The following is an 11,969-nucleotide window of genomic DNA, read 5'->3' as shown; positions in this document are numbered from 1 at the left end:
TGGCCATACCAACTCCTGCCAGGCCCACTGGCAGGATCAGCAACTGAGGATCAGACTGCCTCTTATAAAAAAATTAATTTATTTTGAAAATTAGGATGAATTAACTTTGTGAACTTCAGAATACCATCCAAATCCTGACTCCTTTTATGAGCTATCCTGAATGCCCAACCTTAGAATCTAAATAGATACACCTGTAAGACAGGTTCAAGAGAGAAAGGAGGAGTCAGCTGATAGAAATCTCAATAAAACATACAGTAACTGTAGTTAGACTCATATTATTACAATGGTGTATATTTAAACATGCATGTTACTGAGGAAAACCTTCTGTATTTATAAACCATAGCTTGTAATCACACGTTTTTAAGCTCCATAAATAAGCTATATCACTAGGAAGCCCCATACAAACTAACAGACTGTGCAAACAGAGCCACAATGCCTTGTGTGCTTCCTTTACAGAAAACTGTTAGAAAATACAGCAAGCTCAGCCTCAAAAGCTTTAATAAATTTGACTTCATGGCACCTTAAATAGCCTATAAACAGGAGAAGTAGATCTGAGAAACCCCTCATGCCAAACAGCCTGTGTGACAGGCAACAATACACACACATGTTCCGAATGCTCATTTGGCTTTATCATAAATAGCCTGAGGAGAAAAGGGAAGAAAGGTGGTGGGTGAAATCTGCTTATTCCAAGCAGGCACAGCACTAAAAGCACACAGAAAGCCTCTCTCCAGTAAAACAGCTCATGGAAAACATCAGCCACAAGTTAGGGCACAGGATGGAACTTGTATGAAATGCGGTTCATGCGTGCATACGTGTATTTTACATGGTACTAATAATTGACGTAATATAAGAAATAACTCCAAACTGGCTGTCTACATGACTGTCCCTAAAAGCAATCGCAATAAAATAAGATAATCTTAACTATTCCTGGGCTGCCAGAGAGCTCTATAATTGCTCTATTTAAATGGTTCCATTTCAATTAAATTGGAAAAAAAAAATAGAATTAAGTGCTCCACCATTTACAGTACTTGAGTGAATACAATTTACGTAATCTGTGTAGGATCCCTATTAGCAAGTTTCATGGTAAGAAACCATAGTGATTAAATCATTAAATCATATGTAGGAAGAGAGAACATTCCTATTGATACAAGGAGCCTTGATGAGTTTTTAAACAATTAGAACCATCAAGTGCTTTTATGAATAGCAAGGATTCTGAAGGCAGAAAAGGTTTTAAAAATAGGGTTTTTTTGTTTTGGTGTTTTGTGTGTAGGTTTTTTGTGGTTTTTTGTCTTTTTTTTTTTGGTTGTTTAAATGACACACTATTTTTACTCTGGTATGTTTCACTTTCTCTTTGGTTCATTAACACTGATACAATTGACATCCACTTTCAGTCATTAGGTAGCAGTTCAGCATTTCAAGCTCTGGTCATTAATCTGAATTCATACTGCTTATTCCCTCTGCCTTTCCCTATCTTTTCCTCAAAGACAGCACCCATTTCAATAAATAATTCCTAAATTCCTGCTTGGATAGCAATTTCTAATTTCCGTGGTTACATTTCCCAAAAGAGCTGCTGTTGGTATAAAAAACACACTGGAGAATCAGTATAGTGTAGCTGCCTCTTAGCTTTGATGTTGGTGGGTTTGTGGTTGGGATTTTATTTTTTAAGCGTTTGGTAGATCAAACCCAAGGACAGTAAATACATCCATGAAAATGAAGATCTTGTCCAACAGATCTTGAAGACAGTGCCTCATTTGTTTGTTTCAACTGGTTTGGAACTATTAGAATACATAGACAAATGGAAGTTTATCAATAAAGCCATATTCCCCAGTGCCTGGCCAATACAAGGGTATCACTGCAAGACTGGGTTGTGGTGTCACTCCAGAAATAAGAATGGCCCCAGCTACAAGAACAGCCATGGTCGTCTTACAGACATGAGGTTACAAAGCAGCCTACGGAGTTGTTACTTTTGCAGGATGCATTTTGCAGAACACATTAATATATTGGACAGCTATCGCACATTTTAATTCAGACTTTACACCTTTTGTTTAAATAAAAAGTAGAGGAGCACAAATGTTCAAACTAAAGATAAAAGCACACAATAATTTTGTGTAGAGATTTGGTCTTGCTTTTTAACATGCTAATTTTCTTTATTATCTTAAACTGTTCCTGCAAAAGTCTGTCTAATTTAACTTTGAGCTTCACTTTTGGATTTGAAGCTGGGCAGCTGAGGCTGTTGGTCAGCCAGAGCAGAAAGTAAAATATTGCTTAAGCTACCCTTGTAAAAGATCAGGCTGACTCTAGGTTTGTCACAAAAATCATGCAGCTCAATACAATGCATCTTATTGAAAACTGCAACGTTATTCCAGATGTGCTTCTTGACACAACAGACAAAAAGCCCCTTTGAAGTGCTCATTGGCTTATGAAGGAAATCCTTCATGGATTCTTGACCTGAAAGATACATTTATCAGATAAATACTGAGAAAAATCTTTTCCCTGGTGGCATAAAAACTATAGCAGTTTTAGAGGTACTCTTCAGTCTTCTTGACAAATTCATGACATTTGAAGATTTAGCTATTAATAAAAAAAAAAAAAATAAAAAAAATCTAAGTGTCAGTGATGATTTTTTGCAGAGAAGCATGTTATTGTGATTATGTAAAATAAATCTGTTGTAAACCTACTGCTTCACAAATTCTATAGGAAAAATGCATATAAGAAAATATTTTATTGATGTTTTATAAGAAATTTATTTCCAGCATTGCCGAAGGAGATTCACACCTCCAGCTCCATTAGGAATGGTTCTTCTACTAGAATGAATTAAATCTGACCAGCATTTCCTTTTGTTTAGCAGGAGAGGACTAAGGGAATTATGACATTTTATAATGTTTTCTCGATTTTCTGTCTTTATAAAAATGGGCAGAAGAAAAGGTGGCAATATTTTTCTCATTAAAAATGCAAATGGTTGGCTGTGGACATCTGTCTTTCTCATGGTGTTCTTTTCTACTTTTCATGATATCTAAGTGACCCTTTTCCAAATATTTCAAAGTCAAGCTCTTAAGATTACTCATGTTTCATGGTTTCAGTCATGGTAAAGACTTGTTGTGCACAAGACGGTAATTCTGAAGCTTCAGTTCTCACCAATTTTCCAAGGGCTCTGAAAGCCTCTCCATCTGCAGACTTTGCCTGAAGAACATGCTCAACTATCCAGGTGGTCTCAGTTGATGCTCATCTGCTATTTTTTTCCAGAAAGTTTTTCACACAGCATTTTGAAGGACTGCAACTGTCTGACTGCCTCTAATGCATGAACATAAATAAATAATTGTAGACTCTGTCTTATCTCTTCCCAAACAGCCTCACCTAACTGAAATGCTGACATCTTAGTAACCAGGTCTTTCCACCACTATCCACACCATGAGACTGCAAACTTTGAAAGTATAGATCAAAAAGTAACCATACCTCCTCTTTGCCCTTGCTTCTACTTTGTGTTCCAAAAACAGGTTTATAAGCCACTGTTCTATTTTACAATCAGGTTCCCCCCTCCTTTTCTTTCTTTTTATTCCTGTGACAGTCACTGTTCCAGCCTGGTGCTCCCACACATTCCTGTCTTCAACACATGCCTCATTAAGTCATACTGCACTGACTTCATTCTGAACTGCACCTTGACCAGCAGCAGCATTCAGAAGTTTAACTACAGATAATGCTCTGAAGTCCAAGTGTTGGGGTTTCAGCATGCATTTGCTCTGTCTATTTGCTTTTCAGAATAAGCCCATAGGGTTCATTATGACTTGCAAAAGTAAAACCTGTCTTGTAACATTGGCAAGTGTCAGCCAGCTTAAGAGCTAGAAAAATCTTGTCCCTTTGATCAGCTTCAACAATAAACTTTCCTTAGTTCTTCTGAAAGAAAGGGGGGGAAAAAAAAAAAAAAAAGGTTTACACTCCATTGTAAATATTTTCTTTAGAGCGTTAAACTACCTAAATTGTTCAAAGCATTTGTCTTTCAAGAGGAGTTTCACAGAGACAGATCTAGGCAGAAAAATATAAAAATGGCAACAGAATAACTGCAAATATTGGGAGAAGGGTAAGTTACTTTGCTACAGTTTCGGGAAATCATTCTTAAATCCCTTTATTTAGGAGAAATTGGCTATATTGATGAGACTGTTAGCTCCAGTACAAGATTTTAGTATTAGCTGATTAAAACCTTAGTAGGATGCATGTATTAGGTAAATAAAGAAAACCTCTGAGCATTTCCATAGCTTCTTCAATGAAACCATCGCATGTGTAAATGTTCCGGGTGACTCTTTGTAACAGTTTTGTACAGGTTATGTCACTGCATTCAATAATGCAGGCCTGTGCACTGCAATACCCCAGAGCTGGAAACCTGAGAAATCCCCATAAATTCACCCAGATCAGACTGCAAGATTTTTCACAAAGAACAGTAGGATTCTAGCTAAACTACCACACAATAGCATATGACAATGTTTAAAAAGTACTCCAAAAATCTCTGCACCACTGTAGGTATTACGTAGGGTTTGCAGCACTCACTTCCAAATGTATTGGCTATTTTTTCTATCGCTTGTCTATACATATTACATATATTTTCCACCCATTACTATCAACTACTGCAGTTTCAAAATACTGTCTCTTCTAAACAATTTAGGATAGAAAGTTCAGAAGATAAAATTAACTTAAGCATTTAATTATTTTGCCATAATCTCTTTGTCCTACACATTTACATCTTAAAAAACATTAATGATTTTGTAAATATAGATATTACTAACCTAATAAAAAAGCTGTGCCCAATAGAAAAGAAAGCCTTTATAAAAATGTAGGCAGGTACTCAGGAGAGATGATACTCATTGATATCCCAAAAATATGCTCGCCTGTGTAAAACACAGCTTTATATGATTCATAAGAGACTACATGGCCATGAAAATAATGCTTGTAAATGATGCATTTAGGGAACAGTAAGTAGAAGGTATAACAGCTCCGGCTAGTTTAGAGGTCAGTAAAACAAATATTATCATATTTGCCACATTTGTCATAGGGACACCTCAAAAATTCATCCAAATTAACAAGAGATATCAATTTAAAGTATAATCGTTAAACAGTATTAAATCTTGATATTGACACTCTAAGGATTAGAAATATGGCCATGTTACTGCAGCTTAACAAGCTAAGCCACAGTAACAAGCTTTGTATGTACTCATGCATTATAAAATATGAGGCAAAATGAATTAATTTAAGCCTCTTAGGTGAATATATTTCATATCACATTTGCTGTATACGAAGAGCATATCCACAAATACACATCGCAGCTAAGCTCATGCCCAGGAACTAATTAGTAACTGCCTATTTACAGGCTCACTCTGACCATTGCAATTAACTTTTCTTATACCTCACCTCTAAAGTATCTTTTATGTATGAGGATTCCAAGGCCGTAACTTCATATTCCTTACCCTAAAGCTTCTTTCATCTATAAAATTAGTGTTCTCTTGTCATTTAATAATTGTATATACATGAAATGGACAAACAACCTCACCATCTCTGCTTTCCAGCATCTACATTTTGATGCTCCTTGAGTCTACTGGTCTCAGGAACATTGTGCCCTGGTAGAAAGATGTGCAGAGTTATCCAATACCTAATTCAGTTGATTCTGGAATAGTTTTAAATAGTTCATCATTACCTAACATCGCTCCCTGTAAAGTAAGATGCCTTATAATACAATACTTAAGCTTTAAAAAGAACAAAAAGAATAGCGTGATGATTAACAGTAGAACCAGCAATCAGTTCTGAGCAAATCTATTTTTTAAAATGATTACATGTACAGCATCTCTCAAATGCAATGAAAAGTGAACAAACTGGCACTATGAGCCAAGAGCTATACTCCACTTACTGCAAATCTCAGTCTTTAGTGGCGAAAAAGGTACTGTATTAGGGATGAACACCCATCTAAAATAAATCTAAGCAATCCTTAAAGCAAGTGTTTAAGTTCACACCTCCTTTCTTTAAAAGTAACAGGTTATTTTCATTATGACACATCTAGAGGAAAGGAAATATCTTTTTAGAAGGTCTCAGATTTGCTCTTAGGCGCACAAAGTTCTAAACATCAAGGGGAAAAAATCAGTTCTAAGTGACTGTTTTGGTTTGTAGTGATATGGGCTGATAGCTCAAAGCCTTCCTCAGCCTTTGGTTGGAAAAGGGGGTGAACTGGGTAGGTCACAGAATTAAGTACTTTCCTGGAAACCAACTCAGAGTGGTGAGGCATGCTACCCTTTGTAGAAACTCACTGACTTCAGCTGGATCCAAGTTCAGCCCCAGAGACTCCATAAGCGATGTTAAGTCAGGGTTTAGGAAGCTTCTAGGAAGACCTAAATCCCACAGGTTGATGAGCGTTCTTCTACATCAAAGTTTTTAATCTTTTGTTCTTTTGAGGCCAGTAACACTGCTTACACGTAAACATCCAGTGTGTCCTTTTTGAGGACCAAGAAATTGAATAACTTCTGAAGCCACGCTATCACAGATGAAGTTCTGCAGTAAGATTATTTTATTAATTGCTTCTCTTTACGTAATCACACACTGTGCATTGAAGAAACAGGTTTTTCTCTTGCATTCAGTATATCCTGGAGGATCTCACCTTCACAGATACACTAAAACCAGATAAAAATCAGTTCAAATACCATTATTTGAAAGAAGTAACATCTACTATTTGAATGTAAAATGTTTAATTGAGAGAAACAAGTTTCATTTCAAAGGCTTTCTAATCCATGCTATCACTATATCAGATAAATCAACACATATCCTACATAGAACTCATACTATTCATGTCCTGAAATATTATATCTGTTTCAATTTAATTCAACATCCTGGCTAAACGGCATGTGTATAACACATTAGACAGATTTGCATAACAGACTACACTAAAAAGCATCCTGGTCATACGGAAGATTAACCTAAGCCATTATTTAAGCATCTGAAATGCTTTCCAAAAAGTCTTCCGCAGCCTTCCCATCCTCCAAATGAAAGTAGAAATTAAGAATTTACTGAGTGAAAAGCAAAAAGTACTACAAAACAGTATATTTCACTGGTTGTGTGTTTTTAATAGAAATGACCAATATAAGGTCTTTCCTAAATTTCTTTCCCATTGCTGGTTATTTACTGAATCATAACCTTCAAAAATGTCTCCGTGTGATAACTGCTATAGATTATTTGAGGATTTTTATTGTACTTCCATGATACAAGTAGTCATTTCATCCCAAATCAATATGTTTGTTCCCTAACTAGATGACTTGCCTCTGCAGACAAAAAGAAGAACCTGGCAAGACCACTGAGAATTGATTCACTCAAGAAGAAAATGAGATCATCAAAGGAAGCTCGAGGGGGGCACGTAAACACAAACAATTAAAAGCAAGCAAGTGTTCACATCTTATCAGCATAGGTTTTTCACTCCACATGTAAATCTGTGCTTTTCCTTGATTGAAAGTAAAGGCCAGCGAAACAGTATTTGCCAACTGCCAAAATAAATTTTTCCCATTCAATATCCCTACAGAGTGACTCCACAGGTATATGTGTGTGCATGTATTAATATATAGATTCCAGAACAGACGTCCTTGCAACTGCATATCACTTTCTATTCCTAATTCCAGATTCCAGTGAACTATTTTTTTTATTTTAAGTGTTTGACAGACTACCTCTTTCAGAAATAATGACATATATTCATAATGTTGGGAAAAGAACATCTGTACTTGTGTACACATATACTGGTGACCCTTTCTCACTCCCAGGCCTCTCCATGCATATTTATATCCAATTCATATCCTCCATTGGTAGTTACGTGCTAATAAAGCCTAAACTTTACTAGATTTCTTCTTATTAAAGTGTCACAACTTCTCCAATAATTACGTTATTTCATAATACATACAGTGTAATTTCATTAACTGCTAAGAGTAGTCAGCTTCGGAAGACAACGCTTTTGCATAGGTTTTCTTAAATTTTGAACTACAATCAAATGATAAAAGTAACTGATTTATGCTTTTTGATATTAATGTCCAAAACTAATTAAGTAAAAGCAACCTAAGGAAATCAGTATGCTTTAATTACTTTCACACACAAAGCATAATTGACCAAACTAACCTGTGCATTAAAAGGAAAAAAAAAAACACCACAACAACACAGGAAGAAAAAAAGAAATAGGAAGGCCTAGCAGAATCACTACAGAGTCACTTTTAAAGTGCATTGATTTTCTGAACAGCCAGTAGCTTTTTTCCATATATCAACAAAACTGGGTTTTGTATACTTTGGAAATTCCACACTTAAGGGAATCTACTTTTCTAATTTAGTTTTGTCAAATAAAGAGGTTTAATTCCAATAGATTCAAATGAAGCCTGAAAATGCTTAGCGATTTGCTTGTCTGAACATTGAGATGATTTCTTCAAAAGGGTAAAAATTAAAACCATGGGAAGTAAGAGCAGAAAGCAAATCTCAAAATGCAGTCCCTTAACAGAAAATACTAAGAGAAATGAAATTTATAGTTTGAATAGAGCTTTGCCTGAAGATAAGAAACCTGAATTCCACTAGAAACAGTCAGTAGACTAGATACAGACTGAGAAGAAATTAAAGTGAAATATCACCAAAGTAACAGGAAAGGAGTCCACAAGGACAGACACAATATACCACAGAAGAGAGGTCAGACCATACTGTAAAAGCAGAAATGAAAGATCAAGTGTTAAAACAGCACGCACGGAAAAACACAAGCTGTTCCTTTGTACAGAGCAGAGCTCTGGACAGAAGTGCCATTTTGTGAAATTTCAGTGGTAATGGGTTTAACTATGGAAGAAAAGTAATAAAGATGGCAAACGCTTTCACCTGGAAGCCTTAACTAAGAACCACTAAGTTGTGAGGAGTAGGTCACTGCAAAGCAGAGCAACATCCAACACAGCAAAGGATTGCTTTGTTAAGCCAAGGCTGCCGATCTTCACAGATACAGATGCAAACACCAGTTTAGAGTTACCAGCAAAAGGTCACATTTCCATACAAGCAGCTGTTCTGGAACAAGACATACGCAAAAGCAGGCTCACATTTGCTGACCCAGACTCTCGAAGCAACCAAACCAAACTCAACATTTTGTAGCTCCTTTCCATGACCAGCACTCCAAGTACACAGCAAAAGATTGGCGCTGAACCTGACAGCGTCCATCACTTCTCAATAAACCAGACCAACATTGGAGCAACTGTAGACCTAAACCAGGAACACTTAGACAAACTGTAACCCTGTAGAAACAGCAGTCTCTCTAGTCATGAAGTAGCCTCACTATGAGCAATCCTCCAAATACCAATGTTTACATACTAACAAGTAATAACTAATCTAATAAATACTTTCAAATTGTTCAGAAAAAAAAGAACCTTGTTCCACCAAACAAATGGATTTCCCATAGCAAATATGACCAAAGGGATCCTTGCAGCTGGGATATATCATTACATTGCCATTAACTTCAATGGAGGAACTTCAACTTCCATTACCAGGATCAAATACAGTTAATATACTTGTCATGTCTGACATGTCTCCTTTTATACTTTTCAGGTAAAAATATTCAGCCCAGACTTTATGTAAAACATAAAAATATCCAGTCTGCAATTATAAAATCAAAACGTAACACTGCAAATGTAACATACAAAAAAAATCAAAATAGCTTTAAAAAGGGAAAAACTCTTATAACACAACATGTAATTAATTGATGTCACATTTATGAATATAACAAGCAGCAAGAGTAGAAAACATATGGCAGTCGCTTCTTTGATAGATGAGAACAGAGAAACAAGCCTGAGCCTTGTTCTTCTGCTGTCATCTTCTCTCACCCAAGCTAAGTCTTGACTTGCTTGTCTTTAATTACCATGATGCCAGACGAAAAAAAAAAATACCCGAGACAAGAACAGAGCAAAAGGCAAAGGCAGCAAAACCTTCAAAGTGGTGGCAGAACCCCCAGAAAAGATAAAAACTCCGCAGAACTTACCCTGGAGAAGATCAGCCTTGGGGTGCTCGGGACAGGCACGTAATGCTGTGCCAAAACAAAAAAAAAATAATATGAGCATGCTAAATTAAACTTTATTCTTGTGATAAAACAAACCAGTACTGTAAATGGCTTTGCTATTACTAATCAGAGCAATGTAAAATCTTTCTGCCCACAAAGCAAGGAACTTACTTTTGTTTGTAAGTTCCTTTCCAACAGTTTTTGTTTTAACTTTGAGGAGAACTTAAGATGTTATTTTAAGAAGAAGAAATAGGAAGGTGCAGCAGCAAGGCAAGTCCTGTCAGGGCTGAGCGGGGAGCGGGATCCAGGACATGGCGGCCGGGCAGGGCCTGCCCCACGGTGCCTAAGCGAGGAAGTAGGCTCCCTGCAGCATAATGGCGGCTGAAGGTGGCCCAGAGCTACAATCCCTTCTGCTCCTGGGGTCAGAATCAGAGGGGCTGGAGACCAGCACCCTACAGCATGGCTGGGGACAGAGAGCCCCGGGCTGTGCTGAAACAAGGTCCTGTGCAGCAGGCAGCTGGGGAGATGGGTGAGGGACAGCCCAACCCAGCCTTGCCCTGGGCCTGACACCCCACAGTGCGAGGGGAAGGCGAGGCGGAAGCAGGGCTGTGGTGAACCCACAGCTGGCCCCTCAGTGGGGGGCCTGGTTTAAAAACATGCCATACAGCAAAATCTGTTCCTGTGGAAAACAGAGAATATAGAACCAGAGAGTCATTTTGGTTGGAAAAGACCCTCAAGATCAAGTCTAACCATTAACCTAACTCTAGCACTAAACCATGTCCATAAGAGCCCCATCTATACGTCTTTTAAACCCCTCCAGGGATGGTGACTCCACCACTGCCCTGGGCAGCCTGTTCCAATGCCTGACAACAATTTCTGTGATTAATTTTTTCCTAATATCCAACCTAAACCTCCCCTGGCACAACTTGAGGCCATTTCCTCTTGTCCTGTCATTTGCTACTTGGAAGAAGAGACCAACACCCTCCATGCTACAACCTCCTTTCAGGTAGTTGCAGACAGCGATAAGGTCTCCCCTCAGCCTCCTTTTCTCCAGACTGAACCTCCCAGGTCCCCTGGCTGCTCCTCATCAGGCTTGTGTTTGTGCCCCTCAGGAAACTGAGAAGAACCACGGCCAGGCCAACCCAAAGCAGCGGAGTCAGGGTGCCCAGCCCGGGGCTGCCAGCCTTCCTGCAGCCATGTCCTGTCACACACCAACCTCAGCTAAACCCCACAGAGGGGATGGATCATGCTAATAAAAAGAAGTTTCTGAAAACACTTACTTTTGAAAATGTAAGCACTTCAAAAGAATGCAAAAGAAAAAACACAGTTTGTTAGAAGCTAACTTCCATTTTATAAGAGGAACAGATGTTTTATTGTAATTAAAGCTCATCTTTTTTGTACAAGGTGACTCCTGGAGCATGAATATACTCGAAGTAAACAAGTCTACTGTATTACTTTCATATGAATGTTGATGATCCACAGTTTTCTTGTAAATCTAGCTTATACTTGAAGAATTACTTTAAAAAAAAAAAAAATCTATTTCAGATCATTTGGCTTTTCATTCTACTGCTTACTCTCCTAGCTAAGCCCTAAATAATTACTTTTACTTAGTATGTCTTGAATATTTATGGAAATTTCCTTCCTATCATATAAAAATGAAGCACAGACATCTGAGATTAGTAAGAAATGAACCCAATGTTGAGTTGATTAAAACCTGCTTAGCAGCAGTGTACCGCATTGTCACACTTGTATAAGTAATTTTACATAGTTAGAACCATCCAATTACTTTTTCAAATATATTAGCGAAGTGTTGTAAACAGCGCAATGTGCTAGTTTAAACAACACAACGTAGAATATGTATACAGGTAAGTAAATCAATGTGTCAAGCTCTAGCTCCCTTCTAACAATTACATCAAAGTCAGCTCAAGGTCAAGTTCACTTGGGGACT

General features: G+C 37.5%; 1 long non-coding RNA gene across 2 annotated transcripts in view; it reads right to left on the bottom strand.

Moving 5' to 3' along the window:
- LOC110358258 (uncharacterized) overlaps positions 1-11,969 on the bottom strand; it is a 366,704-nt gene that overhangs the window by 285,752 nt on the left and 68,983 nt on the right. The window contains exons 1-2 of one of the 2 annotated variants that reach the window (XR_010473718.1): positions 10,193-10,806; positions 10,004-10,048 (exon numbers count right to left, since the gene is read on the bottom strand). This is a non-coding gene — a long non-coding RNA (uncharacterized LOC110358258). Of the gene's footprint in view, positions 1-10,003; positions 10,049-10,192; positions 10,807-11,969 lie in introns of those variants that run through there. The other variant, XR_010473717.1, reaches the window with a different exon arrangement.

Source organism: Columba livia, chromosome 7, assembly GCF_036013475.1.
Source record: "Columba livia isolate bColLiv1 breed racing homer chromosome 7, bColLiv1.pat.W.v2, whole genome shotgun sequence".
Taxonomy (NCBI): domain Eukaryota; kingdom Metazoa; phylum Chordata; class Aves; order Columbiformes; family Columbidae; genus Columba; species Columba livia.
This window is presented reverse-complemented; position numbering and strand designations above follow the sequence as displayed.